This window comes from Mustela nivalis (genome assembly GCF_964662115.1).
Source record: "Mustela nivalis genome assembly, chromosome: 14".
Lineage (NCBI taxonomy): Eukaryota > Metazoa > Chordata > Mammalia > Carnivora > Mustelidae > Mustela > Mustela nivalis.
Window position 1 is genome coordinate 57,782,634 of NC_139033.1, and position 13,922 is coordinate 57,796,555.

General features: G+C 35.9%; 1 protein-coding gene across 4 annotated transcripts in view; it reads left to right on the forward strand.

Moving 5' to 3' along the window:
* CCDC178 (coiled-coil domain containing 178) overlaps nucleotides 1–13,922 on the forward strand; it is a 444,107-nt gene that overhangs the window by 290,510 nt on the left and 139,675 nt on the right. The window lies entirely within an intron of this gene.

The window sequence follows — 13,922 nt, forward strand, 5'->3', positions numbered from 1 at the left end:
GGCTATGGACAGAAGGCCATTTCTACCTTGCAGAGGCTGCTTGAATTCCTTGACTGGTAGCCTCCTTTCATCTTTAAATGGGGAAAAAGAGGCGATCAAGTCTTGCTTTCATTTTAATTTTGCCCTATAGCTTCCTTTACATTCTCTGAACCTCGGCCCAGAAAGATTCTCCAATTTTAACAATTTATGTGATTAGATTATCCCACCTACGTAATCTAAAATCATCCCTTCAGCTCCCGTTCTGTCCTTAAATCACACCTGCGATCTCCTTTGCCATGAACATGCATATTCATAGGCTCCTGAGATGATAGCCCCAAGAGTTATCCATAAGAACCCCCAAGGACACACTTCTGAAGGGCTGACTTGATCACAGACGCCTGGAAGAATAGATGGCCTTCAGAGACTTCAGATAGCTTCCATGAATGTCATTTTATTCAAATTGAAGCTCGTGGTTTCTTCATTGGGGGAGTCCAGATTTCAGCACGTAATGGCATATGAATGAACTGATTTCCACTTGACGGCTATGCTCAGGCTAATGTTTGCTCTGAGATCAAAGAAAGAAGGTTTCAGAAGTGAACAGAGCATTTTATTCCAGGAGGCTTTCCCGCCCTTCTCTTCCTGCCTTCCTCTCGCCCTCCCACCTTCCCGTCTTTCCTTTCTTCCCGGAAAAACTGAAAGAAAGAAATGTTTATGAGGGAGAAAGTTAGTCTGATATTGGCAAAGGTATGAAGTAGGAATGGCACTTGGAACACAGGACAAAGAAAGGATGAACCCTATGAAACTGAGGAGCTTTGCCTGTCTCATCTGAAGAGAGAACAGTGTATAAAGTGTTTCAATTTAAAACATAGAGTACTTCTCCATAATGAAGCCATGGAAATACATGGGAAATTTGTTTTGCTTTTTAAAAAACCTTTGGGATAAGTAATTTGAATGCTGCTACTGTATTCTTATTTACTATTGTTTGTTTTTAAGATTTCGTGTATTGGAGACAGAGAGAGAGAATGTGCATACATGAGCAGGGCAGAAGGAGTGGGGGGAGAGGGAGAGGGAGAAGCAGACTCCCCACTGAGCAGGGAGCCTGATGCAGGGCTCAATCCCAGGACCCTGAGTTCATGACCTGAGCCTAAGGCAGATGCTAACCCACTGAGCCACCCAGGCACCCCTCTTGTTTATTACTTTTAAGCTTTCTTTTAAAGTGTTCTTATCCATCTGCAACCAAGAAGATCCTCTGTATTTTTTAAAAATCAAGTTATAGTTATTTCTTGTGAAACTGTCTTACTATTTTTTTTTTTTCATTTTAATCTCCTGGGTTGTGAGAACACAGCTTAGCAAAGTGTATAAAGGCAGCAAAGCAGGTAGTTTAGATTTCTGTTAGTCTTCCAAGGAAAACCTACAAGTAAACTGGAATACAACACAGAGAGATTATACAGTAAAATGCTTTTGTAAACTAGGATTTAAAGAACTGGAAACCTTATTATTTTTCTCAGTCAAAATGTAAATGGGTAAATTTTTATGTTTTTATGTTGTAAAAATGAATTGTGAAATGTTTCTCTACAGAATGAGATAACACGTAAAATGCCTTCCAACTTTAATACTCCAAAAAGTCCACCTATTTAAGAAATATTTGGCTGGAGTAGATCCTTAAAGAAAATAAAAATTATTCATGTTCAGCCCACCTATTTCCTCTGCCCTGTGTCAACGGGACATGAGTATAATATAATTCATTTATCTAGTCATTCAATAATGTTTACTGAGATACTAATATGTACTGGGCCAAAAAATAAGGTACAAAAAGTTCATAGAAGGAAATTAATACAAAGATATTAACTATAATAACTATAATAAATAATGGTGGTTGCAGTGGCGGCTATACATAGTACAGTAATACAGTACTGACGGGGCCTTACCCAGTGCCAGTTTTCCAAGACAAGTTGAAAATTCTAATCTTTACACATTTCACCATGTATCAGTACATACATGTAGATTTGCTATCAGTGAATCAGGAATTACTTCCCAATAACATAAATGCCAGGTTTATTGTTTTTTTGTTGTTGTTTTGCATCCCTGCTAAGGAGATTCTAGCTTGTTTTACATTTTTTTATTCTCTGCCTTTCTTCATGTCTTTACATAGATTAAACAGAAAACTACTTACGTGTATCTCCATATAAGAATATAATTGTATTTGTCCTATACTTACTTAAGCAAATTTATTGGCACTCTTGTGCCTTCATGCTGGCTAACGTGGCATATTGATACAGAAACAAACTATCTCTAATCCGCCTTTCCAGAAAGACCAAACGATGTCAGTTTCATTCATTCATTTTCCATCACCACTATCCAAATGAATACCTTGCCAGCCTTCAAGGCAGCCATAGGTGAATTACACAATATACATCTCACCTTTTATTCATTGTCTTCGATTTCTGTGAAGTGTCTTATAATCTGAAAAAAAAAAACAAAAAAAAAAAACAAAAAAAAAAACAAACATGGGGCAGTCATTATATCCCAAATGTTTTTCATTGTTTGAGACATTTCTATTTTTTATGCCATGGTGACTTGGAAAGAAAAATAGGTTGAGGAAATGATGGGAAGGGAAAATAGTATCTTCAGGAAGGATGATAACAAGGGGAATTTAGTTGAATGGGAAACATAATGAGGATGAAGCAATAGGAAAAAAAGAGGACATAGGAAAAAAAGGAATAAATAAGTTGAAGAAAAATGAAAGATGAGAGAAAAGGAAGACATAGAGGGAAATAACTATAAATTTGGTAAATAATTATAATGACAGATTTCTTTATGTCTTCATATGTTATGACCATGACTAGTTGATATTCAGAATAAATCTTAGGGTTGCGGCCCTGGGGGACCTTATGTTGCAGAGATATATACGAGAGTTGTTTGGTGTTTGGTGACTTATTTTAAGGGTTTTCATTAAAATCCTGAAAAAAATGTGTAAGATCTAATAACCCATCCATTTAATCATTTTAAGAGAGAATGGTGTCATTGCTGACTATATAGAACCTGCATATTTTTCCATTTTCATTTATTTTGCCTCCCCATACCTATAATTCCCAGTTGTTTCTTTCCAGCTCTCATTGGTCCTTTCTTGTGTGTTGAATTATGCAATATTTATCAATCTGTTTCTGTCTTGTGTACTCAATACTATTTTAAAGATCATCCTGTGTTACTATAATATGTAGCTAGCCTTTCTTCTAATCACTTTATAGTCTTTCATGCTAGGTGACCACCACATTTTACTAAGCCATTCAGCAAATGAATGGACATCTATGTCACCTGCAAAATTAAGCTTTAAGTTAGCAGTGTAAAGTTAACCATGGACCCCCAAATCAGAAATTACAGTAGAACAATGAACAGACCTCTAGCTTCCTATAATGCAGGACCTACACGAACCACATTTAATTGAGGAAGGTGTAGGGTAGATGCATTCAGGCATTATTTATGGTATCTTCACAGCTCTGACAACTCTCTGCAAAGTTATCGTGTCCATTTTGAGGGCACTTAAAAAGCTCACAAGCATCTCCTTATTTTAAAGGTCTTGGAGACACTTTTGAATTATTAATAGGCTGTGCCTCCTTAATATATACCTTTGCTTGAAAAACAAAATGCTTTCAGCAGTCTTCCTCTTTGTGCAGGTATATGTACAGCCAAAATCAACCTTGAATGAGAGACCTAGATTGAAACTTTGTTTTTCATGATACTGATATACTAGAGCAAGGTTCAGCAAACTTTTCGTACAAAGGAAAAGATAGTGAGTATTTTAGGGTTTGTGACCCAGTCGGTGTCTGTTGCCATTACTCAACTCAGCCACCGCAGAATAAAGGCAATCATGACACTATGTAAATGAACGAGGGAATAGTGCTCCACTAACATTTCTTTACAAAAATAGGCGGTGGGTTAGATTTGGCTGGAAAGACTTAATTTGATGAAACTTCTTCTAGAAAGTGATTTTGGGGGTCATCTGGGTGGCTCAGTTGTTACGTATCTGCCTTCTGCTTAGTTTATGATCCCAGGACCCGAGGATCCTGCGCCACCTCGGGCTTCCTGCTCCGGGTGATCCTGCTTCTCCCTCTCCCGCTGCCTGCGGCTCCCCCTGCTGTGCTTTCTCTCTCTGTCAGTAGAATAAATAAATACAATCTTAAAAAAGCAAGTGATTTTTTTTTCCATATCAGGATTAAGTTACTTGGGGGACTAGATGGGTCTCAAAATGAGTATTTATAGAAAATTGCCTCAGGTATTTTTAATCCTATTGAGATCTGTCACAAAGGTTTAGACAGTGCTCCAATATGAGTAACAACATCAGGCGATCAGAGATGCTCATGGTCGTTTATCAGCAAGACTATCCAACTGAAAGAAGCAGAAGAGAAAAAGCATTAGTAATAATTTTATCTACAAGGATATTTTACTAGAATGCAAATAAGTTACTATACTTTTCATAGTTGGCACTTCTGAAATTGGGCCTAAATTTTTCTGACCCCATATTTCCAAGGAAAAAAGACACTGAAGCATTTTTTAATATATACTTAATTATATATAGTTATATATATATATATTTAATTCCAAAAAACTCTCTTCTCCGTGAGCATCCAGTTTATTTTGAAAGACTGATGTGATTCTATAAAATATCCAAAAATTAGAACATTCACACCTATCAATCTAGAATCTTAACACATCCTGTGATTCACATTCAAGATTAGGAAGTGATATAGTCCCAGAAAGGATATTAGGCTGAAATCAGATTGTATTCTAGCAGTACTGATATTCTCTTCCTGTGTGAGGTTAGATAAGATATTGATTTTCCTGGCCTCCACTTCCTCATCGACAAGTAAGGGTTTTTGAAAAGTTTCTGTTCCTTAAACTCTTGGAATAAACTAGTACTGTCTGCCTAGAGTATGAAAATGGCTGTATTTGTGAAGAAGGACTTTAATATTCTATTTCATGTGCCTCTCTACTACTTGTGTGTAATGTAATCAACAAGCATTCTTTTATAATGGATTTTATAAAGATTTTATAAATGGGTTTTAAAAAGTAATATTTAAATTCTCATATTACATGGATGTGGCAATGAAATTGGCATTAAGCACAAATATTTTCAAAATTAAACATTTACTACAAATAAAAGGTGAGTTCAGGTTACTTGACTATAGCAATAGGAAGTTATAAAATATCTTATATTTTAATTTTTCAATGAATTTAGTTAATTTATGCTATATTGTATGTACTTGAACCTCTTCGATCAGTCTCACATTTGTAATAAAGTTTCTAGGTACTATTCTTACAGTTTCTGCATTTATGTAGTACATTATTACTTTATGATAAAGTTAGTTGATAATTCCTTAACTCTTTTTGCTGATGACCTTTTAAAGCTGCATAATTAGAATAAGTTGTGGTTATTGTATTGGAATCTCTCTCCCATGGGCCAACAAGGCAGCACATTAATTCTCTGCATCACCCACTCCATGTGCAGTGCCATCAGCACAAAGATATTATTCTTTGTAATTACATAAAGAAAGGGTCTATTTAGTGTTAACTGACCTTTCTGTGACTGATCAGCCTTTTCCACCAGTGAAGTAGAAATGTATATCATTAAAATGTGAGTAAATAGGAAACCTTTCTAAATCTTAAACTATTCAAATCAGGACGTGCATATGAAGAGGAAATTGTTCAGTCTTTCACCTGCCATGGTGAAAAGAGTACCAGACTTTAAATATATATTTTAAAAATATTGACAAATTGAAATACAATTAAATTACAAAACGCATAGAAATATTTAGCAAGGAAGTGATATATGAATATGTTTCTGTTTAACCATCTTAAACAATATTAGAGGACACATTATTTAACTGAAGGTTAAAATTTGAAGTTTACTTAATAAGTAGTAAATTTATAGGAATTATTACTACTGTGGTTTATCACTTATAGAGGACATGCATGTAATATAATTGCTTACATCATGTATTTTTATCTTGAAAAAATTCACTGGTATATATAGATTATGTGACACCAATTTTTACCCTCTTTCTTACTACAAAATTTGTTTCTCTCATCAGTTACATTGCATTCTTTGAGGGGTATGCATTATATGGAAGAAAACTGGTCAGATAGAAATTCAATAGCTAATGGTAGGGCATTTGTAAAGCATTTCTTTTTTTTTTAAGATTTTTTATTTGTTTATTTAACAGAAAGAGAGACACAATGAGAAAGAGAGAGCACAGGCTGGAGGAGTAGGAGAGGGAGAAGCAGGCTCCCCACTGAGCAGGGAGCCTGATGCTGGGCTCGATTCTAGGACCCTGGAATCATGACCTGAGCCAAAGGCAGCTGCTTAACGACTGAGCCACCCAGGCACCCCTGTAAAGCATTTCTTAAAGACATCAGGTAGTTATAGGAGAAATGCTACAGTCAACATACACCCACGTTAATTATGTGGTTTTTAATATTTAACAAGCATCTATAGCTCTAGGATAGTTTTTTGTGCTGATAACATAGACAGGACTCTGTATATGAAATATATTCAGAATCTGCTTTAAAAAGATGACTCTTGGGGCACGTGGGTGGCTCAGTTGGTTAAGCAACTGCCTTTGGCTCAGGTCATGATCCTGGAGTCCTGGGATCCAGTCCCGCACTGGGCTGCCTGCTCAGCGGGGCGTCTGCTTCTCCCTCTGACTCTCTCCCCTCTCATGCTCTCTCTCTCACTCATTCTCTCTCAAATGAATAAATAAAATCTTTTAAAAAATGACTCTTCCTTGAAACTTTGGTTATCACTTTCACTGGATCTGATCTCTCATGGAACTACTATCATTTGGGTATGTCTTTTATTCTTTTTCATGGATGATGTATTCTGGTGTAGTTAGCTTTGTGAATGCCTCAGTTTCCTTATCTGATCGCAAGCTTCCTCAGCCCTGAAATTGTGTATTTTTTCAAATATCTACAATGAACAGCATCTAAAAATAATAAGGAACAAGCAGGGTTAATACAGAGTATTAATACTCAATGGGTACTCAGTGGATACTTCTGAATTCTTTAAGAGGCAATGTCATAGTCTCTGTTGGTGAACTTTATGAGTGAATTGATAGCATCTATATTTGTAACCCCATCAGGGAGCTAAGATAAAGAGTCCTGATTGTTTATCATATATGTATGTAGTCATGTGTGGGGGTGCTGGAGTGGAGTATCTACCAGTAACCTGGCAGGGACAGGTGCTATTCGACCTCTCAGAGTGTCCTCAAGAGTGCTTTGTGTATACCAGTTGCTCAGTAAGCATTTTGAATAAATTACTGGATAGAGAGCATTCTGTCAAACATGGTAATATATAGAGTCTGAGGCACGTAACAACCTTGATGCGGAGGACTGATTTGTTCATTTAAAAATCAAGAATGTTCAAGACTAATTATCAGAGAACTCATGTTGGACAAGAGACTGGTTTCCATGGCAGCACAGACAAGGAAGTGGGTCCTGGGAGAGTTAGAACAGTTATTTGCTCCTTTGAGGCTTCAGGGTATCGACACATATCATTCTTACAGACTTGCTTCTTGGAAACACTGGGGAGGACTCTCGTTTTCTGTAGTAATTGGTGTATAGATTTTAAGGGAACAGCAATACAGTAATGCCTCTCTGCACACAGTAGGTGATGCACCTATACATATGCTTTCTCCATGTCTGTTATATCATTAGAAAATTGGCATGTTTTTCAGGCATTTATGTTCACCATGCTAATTCCCATTAGTCAAAGGGAATGCTTTTGAAGTGACAGTGTTCACAAAGAGACTTCAAGCCTCTAGGTCTCCTTTATTCTTAACTCTATCCCCTGCACTTTCCATAAATTAGTCTCAGTACTGTTGCCTACTTGAATAATATCAAAGGGTCACTGCATGCAAAACTACCAATCCAATGTCCTAAACTGGCAGAGATGTGCCAAAGGCACATGTGGGATTTTAATAGTATGATATCACTGGTTTAATGCATGAACATATGTACAAGATCATGTGCTACTGAAACACTGGTGCTTGGAATGGAGCATTATTTATGATGCTTTGCATCAGTGGGATACTAAATATATGGGTACTTTTCATTGTTTGCATAGTAATATTTTAAAGCCTAGAGATAACAGAACATTTAACACAATCCTTGAAAGCCTAATTCACAAGTCATGGGTAACAACAATCTAATAGTCCTAAAGGGGCCATAAAAACATTCCTCTTGACTGACTCACCCAGCTTTGCTCAAATATATATTGACCCATGTAGCAGGAGAGTTTTGATCCCTGCCAAATAAAAGACTGTTCTAAGATTCAAATCTCTGATTATTTTTTCTATGAGGCCTTTTCTGACCAACTCCCCCATCTAGTGGAATCAATTCCACCTGGTAGAATTGATTACAGGTACTTCAAAAGATACCTCTAAATAGACTTGATTACTTTTCTGCATCCTCCTACTCTAGCTTCTAATTCCTGGTGAAAAGGGTGACATTCTATTCTTATTAATCCTTGGGGTAGCCATGGAATGGGACCCAGAGAATAAACTTACTCAGGGTTTGCTGAACAAATGATTGAATGAACAAAAGCTAAACATGAGGATACTCTGGACTAAATTAATCAGAAAATACCACAATACAATTTTTGTTTTCTGGTGCTGCTGGCAGGAAGTCAATCCTTTCCAACCACGGGACTCCAGTGAGTACGGTGCAATCTATGTAAGAACATGGACAGATGTGTCACTAATAGCCAGCAAAGCTCCGGCAGGATGTGGAAAGAGCAAGGAGCTTCTACAGTAAACTACTAATAACCAAGAATCAGGAGATAACATACCATCAGGAAAGATCACCTGAGGCAGCCACACATAATCATCCCAGGATGGGACACTTAGAATTAGAACTGGGTCAAAGATGACAACTTTTTTACAATATGTAATTATAGTCCAGGGGGACTGGCAAACTGAATCCAAATGCCTGTATTAATAATGACTGACTGTGTAGGTGATACATTACCATAAATTTAGGTATGGACACTAGGACTATTTGAATAACATCAAAGTATTTGTAAATAGCTATGTAGGTCTTCTACATATACATGCACAGTGCAAATACTTTAATCATAAGCATCTCTCCAGAATATTTAGATCAAGTTTCTGTCTTGTAATCTCCTTTGCCATTAATCCACATTAAATTTTTAAAAAATGTTCAAATATGTTTAAACTTTCTCCAGGGTAAGTGTATCTGACTGGACCTCCATTAGAGCCAATGGGTAGCATTGTTGCATCAACCGTAGTCCAGAATTGTGCATCTTCAGCTGTACAAGTCTGATTACTTGGGCACTTGGTCTTGCAGTGAATGCATCAGTCCTAATCAAATCATGGACTATGGAATTGTGTAGGTAAAACAAGCAAACAAACAAAAAATGAAGAGACTGGTTATTTATAACCAACATACCCATACTGACTTATAATAAAAAGTGGCTTCAAAGGGGACCAAGTTCTAGTTTCCTTCAGCAGCTCATTTTATCTATGTCAACAAGCTGTGTGTTAGCCAGATTATAAAAAGAGTTGCTTGGTGGAAGTAGGTTCAGAACAAGGTAATTCTGTTATTTGATTGTTTAATATCATCAGGTTTTATAAAGACAGTGCTGCATAGTGTTGAGTGGTGGCTCAAGTTTACAAAGGAAATATATTGGATGGTGAAGAGTATGGGATATAGGGCCAGTCTGCCTGGATGAACAGCTCAAGTCTCCATTTAGTATGTGTGTAATCTTACACAAGATGTCTGGGTCTTTCAGTCACCATGGTTGCATAATAGATACCGCCAAACTTTAAGGCTTATGGTTCTATGTGTCAGAAATTTGGGCAGGACACAGAAGAGCCTGCTTGTCTCTTATCTCACACTTTCTGAACCATCAGCTGGGTGACTCAGAAACTAGGGATTGGAATCGTCTTCAAAATGACTCATTTATTCATGAGTGATGCTGACTGTTATTTGCTACCTGAGGTAGGATTGTTTGCTGGAACACTTACACATAACTTCTCCATGAGGTCTGGATTCCTTGTAATATCTAAGGATGAATGTCTCCAAAGAGAGGGCCAGGCAGAATTTGATTGGTTTGTTTGTCTTTAAATAAACTGGTTTCTGGGACACCTGGGTGGCTCAGTGGGTTAAGCCTCTGCCTTCAGCTCAGGTCATGATCTCTGGGTCCTGGGATCGAGCCCCACATCGGGCTCTCTTGCTCAGTGGGGAACCTGCTTCCCACTATCCCTCAGTCTACCTCTCTGCCTACTTGTGATATCTGTCAAATAAATAAATAAAATCTGTAAAACAAACAAACAAACAAACAAACTGGCTTCTTTAAAATCAGATTTTTAAATAAACTAGCCTGGAAAGTTACATAATATCCTTTCCACCATACACTTTTGACTGGTGAAACCACAAGTCTACTCAGGTACAAGGGAAGAGAAAAACATTATGCTTCTTGATAGGAAGTAACAAGATCTAGAACAACATGTGAAAGTACTTCTGTTGTCTTTTTTGGAAAATACAATTTGCCTTACCTGACTTTTCTTGCCTTCATTTCTCTGTAAAATGAGGATAATAATGTAACTGAGATGATTGCTTTTGTCTTAATTCTTTCCATTGTGTGTGGAATTCATAAGTCCACATTCAACTTCAGCCCTATTTCTAAGTTCTTATCTCTGTGTCACAGGGCAAAACATAAATAGATGAGCTACTGTGTTGTAGAAAAAGAACCCAGTCCTCTAATTATAATTCCCTATTCTTTATTTGCCCCATATGAGAGGGAAAGACTAAGAAAAATAAACTGAAAATGGAGGAAAGGTCCAAGATGAAATACATGGTTTAAAAAATAAGAAAGGTCAAGTAAAGAAGAAAATGGAGAACCTACCATTTGTATATCTTGGGGTCTCAATCTGCCTTCAATTTTCAACATTTTTGGTGACAGAAGGAGAAGCCAGTTCTTTCTTTAGGTATGGTTTCTCAGTACTTGGGGTATCATGGGCTAATTAGGTAACCCCAGAAAAATGTTATGTTTCAAGGGGTTCCATACCTTGTGAAAGTCAATGACGCACCTAGAGAAAAAAACTCTGGCTAAGGCTGGACATGTGCTATATCCTTAGAATGATGTTCAGTGCAAAAATATACTGTGTAAGTGCTCTTTATATACTTCTTTCAAATCTTTATTTCTCAAGTAGTATAATATCAAGTAATATATATTCAGCATTCTAATTATATATTTGTGTGATTTTTTAAAAAGATTTTATTTATTTGACAGACAGAGATCATAAGTAGGTGGAGAGGCAGGCAGAAAGAGAGAGAGAGAGAGAGGAGAAAGCAGGCTCTCTGCTGAGCAGAGAGCCCCATGTGAGGCTCCATCCCAGGACCCTGAAATCATGACCTGAGCAGAAGGCAGAGGCTTTAACCCACTGAATCACCCAGGTGCCCCTCTGTGATTTACAATACATGTCTTTACCACAAGACTATGAATTTTGGAGATTCACCATTATATTCTAGAGCTTGGCATATAGTAGTTATTAAATTCAAAGTTTTGAATAAGTAATTAATGAAAATGAATGAATGAGTAAATGAAATAACACTGTAAACTCAAAACAATTATTTTAACATAGAAATATAGCAATAAAATTTTTCTTTAATGGTTTTAGGAAGAAAATTTTTTTCAAGTTTATATTTAGCCACGACCTTAATAAAAAGATTTACTGATGAGATTCAGCTGGATTTGAATTTAAAAGCATGTAGAAATCATCTTATTCTCTTGTTAGTTTCTGCTTTCTTCTTGCCTTTGATTATATTTCTGACCCCAACTTTTGTGCCCTTATTAAATATCTCCTACTGTTAATCTTTTATAAGTTCTTCAACTCCAGTAGTGGTAACATTATTTCCCCTGAACATATTTCCACCAGTATCATTCCCTCTTTGTTTCACTCACACGTAATAATACTATTGTTAAAATTAAGTCAAAGTTGTAAAGTGAAGCATAAAAAATTTTTTTCAAAGAGTGCCAGTAGAATATCATTATTTAAAATTTTTATAAACCTGAAACTTCATTGGACATCTGAAGGTTACTGACTTTCAGGAATAGGTAGCAAATTGGCAAATCCTTCTATAAATTCATTATTGAGAAATGATAATGTAAAATATCATGACTGATGTAACAATGTTTTGAAGATTCATTGATAACTGCACAATTTGATTTCTTGGTATCTAACTATGGCATACAAAGCAATAAGAATTGGTGTCATACAGAAATTGAAAGTATATGTATTTGCAAAACTGCATTTTACACAGTGAGCAAACCATAAAGTACCAAATACATCCTCACTAAAGTTCCATTAAATAGGTTTAATGCAAATCCCACAACCTTCCTACCACTTCTCTCAAATGCAATGTTTACAGTAGCCACCTAGGGCTTGAAAGAAATCTAGTAGAATACCTTAGGTATCAGGGCTGTGCTTATGTTAAATCAAACAAACAAAAATAACTCAAAATGATTCCTCCTCCTACCTTCAGTAGAACATTAATCAAAGATCCAGCTGAATCACTTGAGACTTAGATTTTAGTAAGTGTTAAGATATCAAAAAGAACTGCAACCCTTTTCTTCAGAAGTAGCTCCATCAAAGCAAAATACTCATAGATATTTGGTCCCCCTACCAAAAGATAATTCTATGTGATTTTAGGTAAGTTTATTAGATAAAAATTTCTAAAGTTTGAAATTACTGTGCCAGAATTATGACAAGAACATTTAAAATGGGTTCTTAGTTCATCATTTTGACTTTTTGAAGAACAGCTATGACATAGTATTCATCATTAGGGATCAATATGGATACCAGGCTTTTATGAGAAATATGTTTGTTGACCTTAATAAATCTTCAAGTGTGTAAATACAGAAATATTTGTATAGGCAGTTTTCTGCTGAATTACATTTCATCTATGCACATTCTCATACTGCAATATATTTTTAAGCAATTTATTCTAAAGGTTTGATATGGCAGTTTTCACAAAGAAATATTTTTAATTGCTTCACAGTGGTTATTTTTATATCTAGTTATTTAATCACCATTATTATCATTATGATTAATCCACCTTTATGTGTTTTGAAAACTTTTTGCTACTATGAATAAAGTTTTAGTGAATAACACCTTTTGCTTAGAATAAATTTTCCATAAAATGAACTATTAGATTAGCAGGTTTGAAAACATTTAAGGCTGTTGATAAATTCCGTATTTTTTGAAGCACCAGTGAAAACTGTATGTGATACAAATGTTAAAAAGAATCAGCAACTGGACTGAATTCACACATCTAGTTCAAAATTATAGGTAGCTAATTTGCCAATTGGTAATACTACAAAAGTTATATTCTAAGGGAATCGTATTAGAGTTAATAAATTTGTTTAGTCATGAGGGGGTGTTATAAAGTTTTCAACTGCTCACAGATTAAACATTTAATATAGCTAACGTATAGTAGGATCAAATAGTCGCTCTCTCATTGTACTTCTAAATGTTGTATTCCTTGTCTTTTATCCTTTAATTCTCTATGATTTCAGTGAGTGCCACCACCCTGAACCTCTTGGAGATAGAATTCTAAGCTTCTAAGTGTCTTCTACCTATTTGAGCATTGGAGTTTGGGGAAAGGAATAGGGGTTGTAAACTGGAAGAAGTCTCATAGGAAGCTGAGTAGAGCATCTCAGGACTGAGTACTTCCCAAGGCATTGGGAAAGAGGGAGAACAAAAGTCATAGACACTCTGACAAATCAGTGTTCAAAAAAGAAAGAAAAGAAATAGGTGCATCAAGAAAGAAAATTATTAAATCCAAGGAGGATATTGGTATCAGGGAAAGTACCTTTTTGACTTTATTTTTCTATAATATGTAATATAATATTTGTAGATAATTCA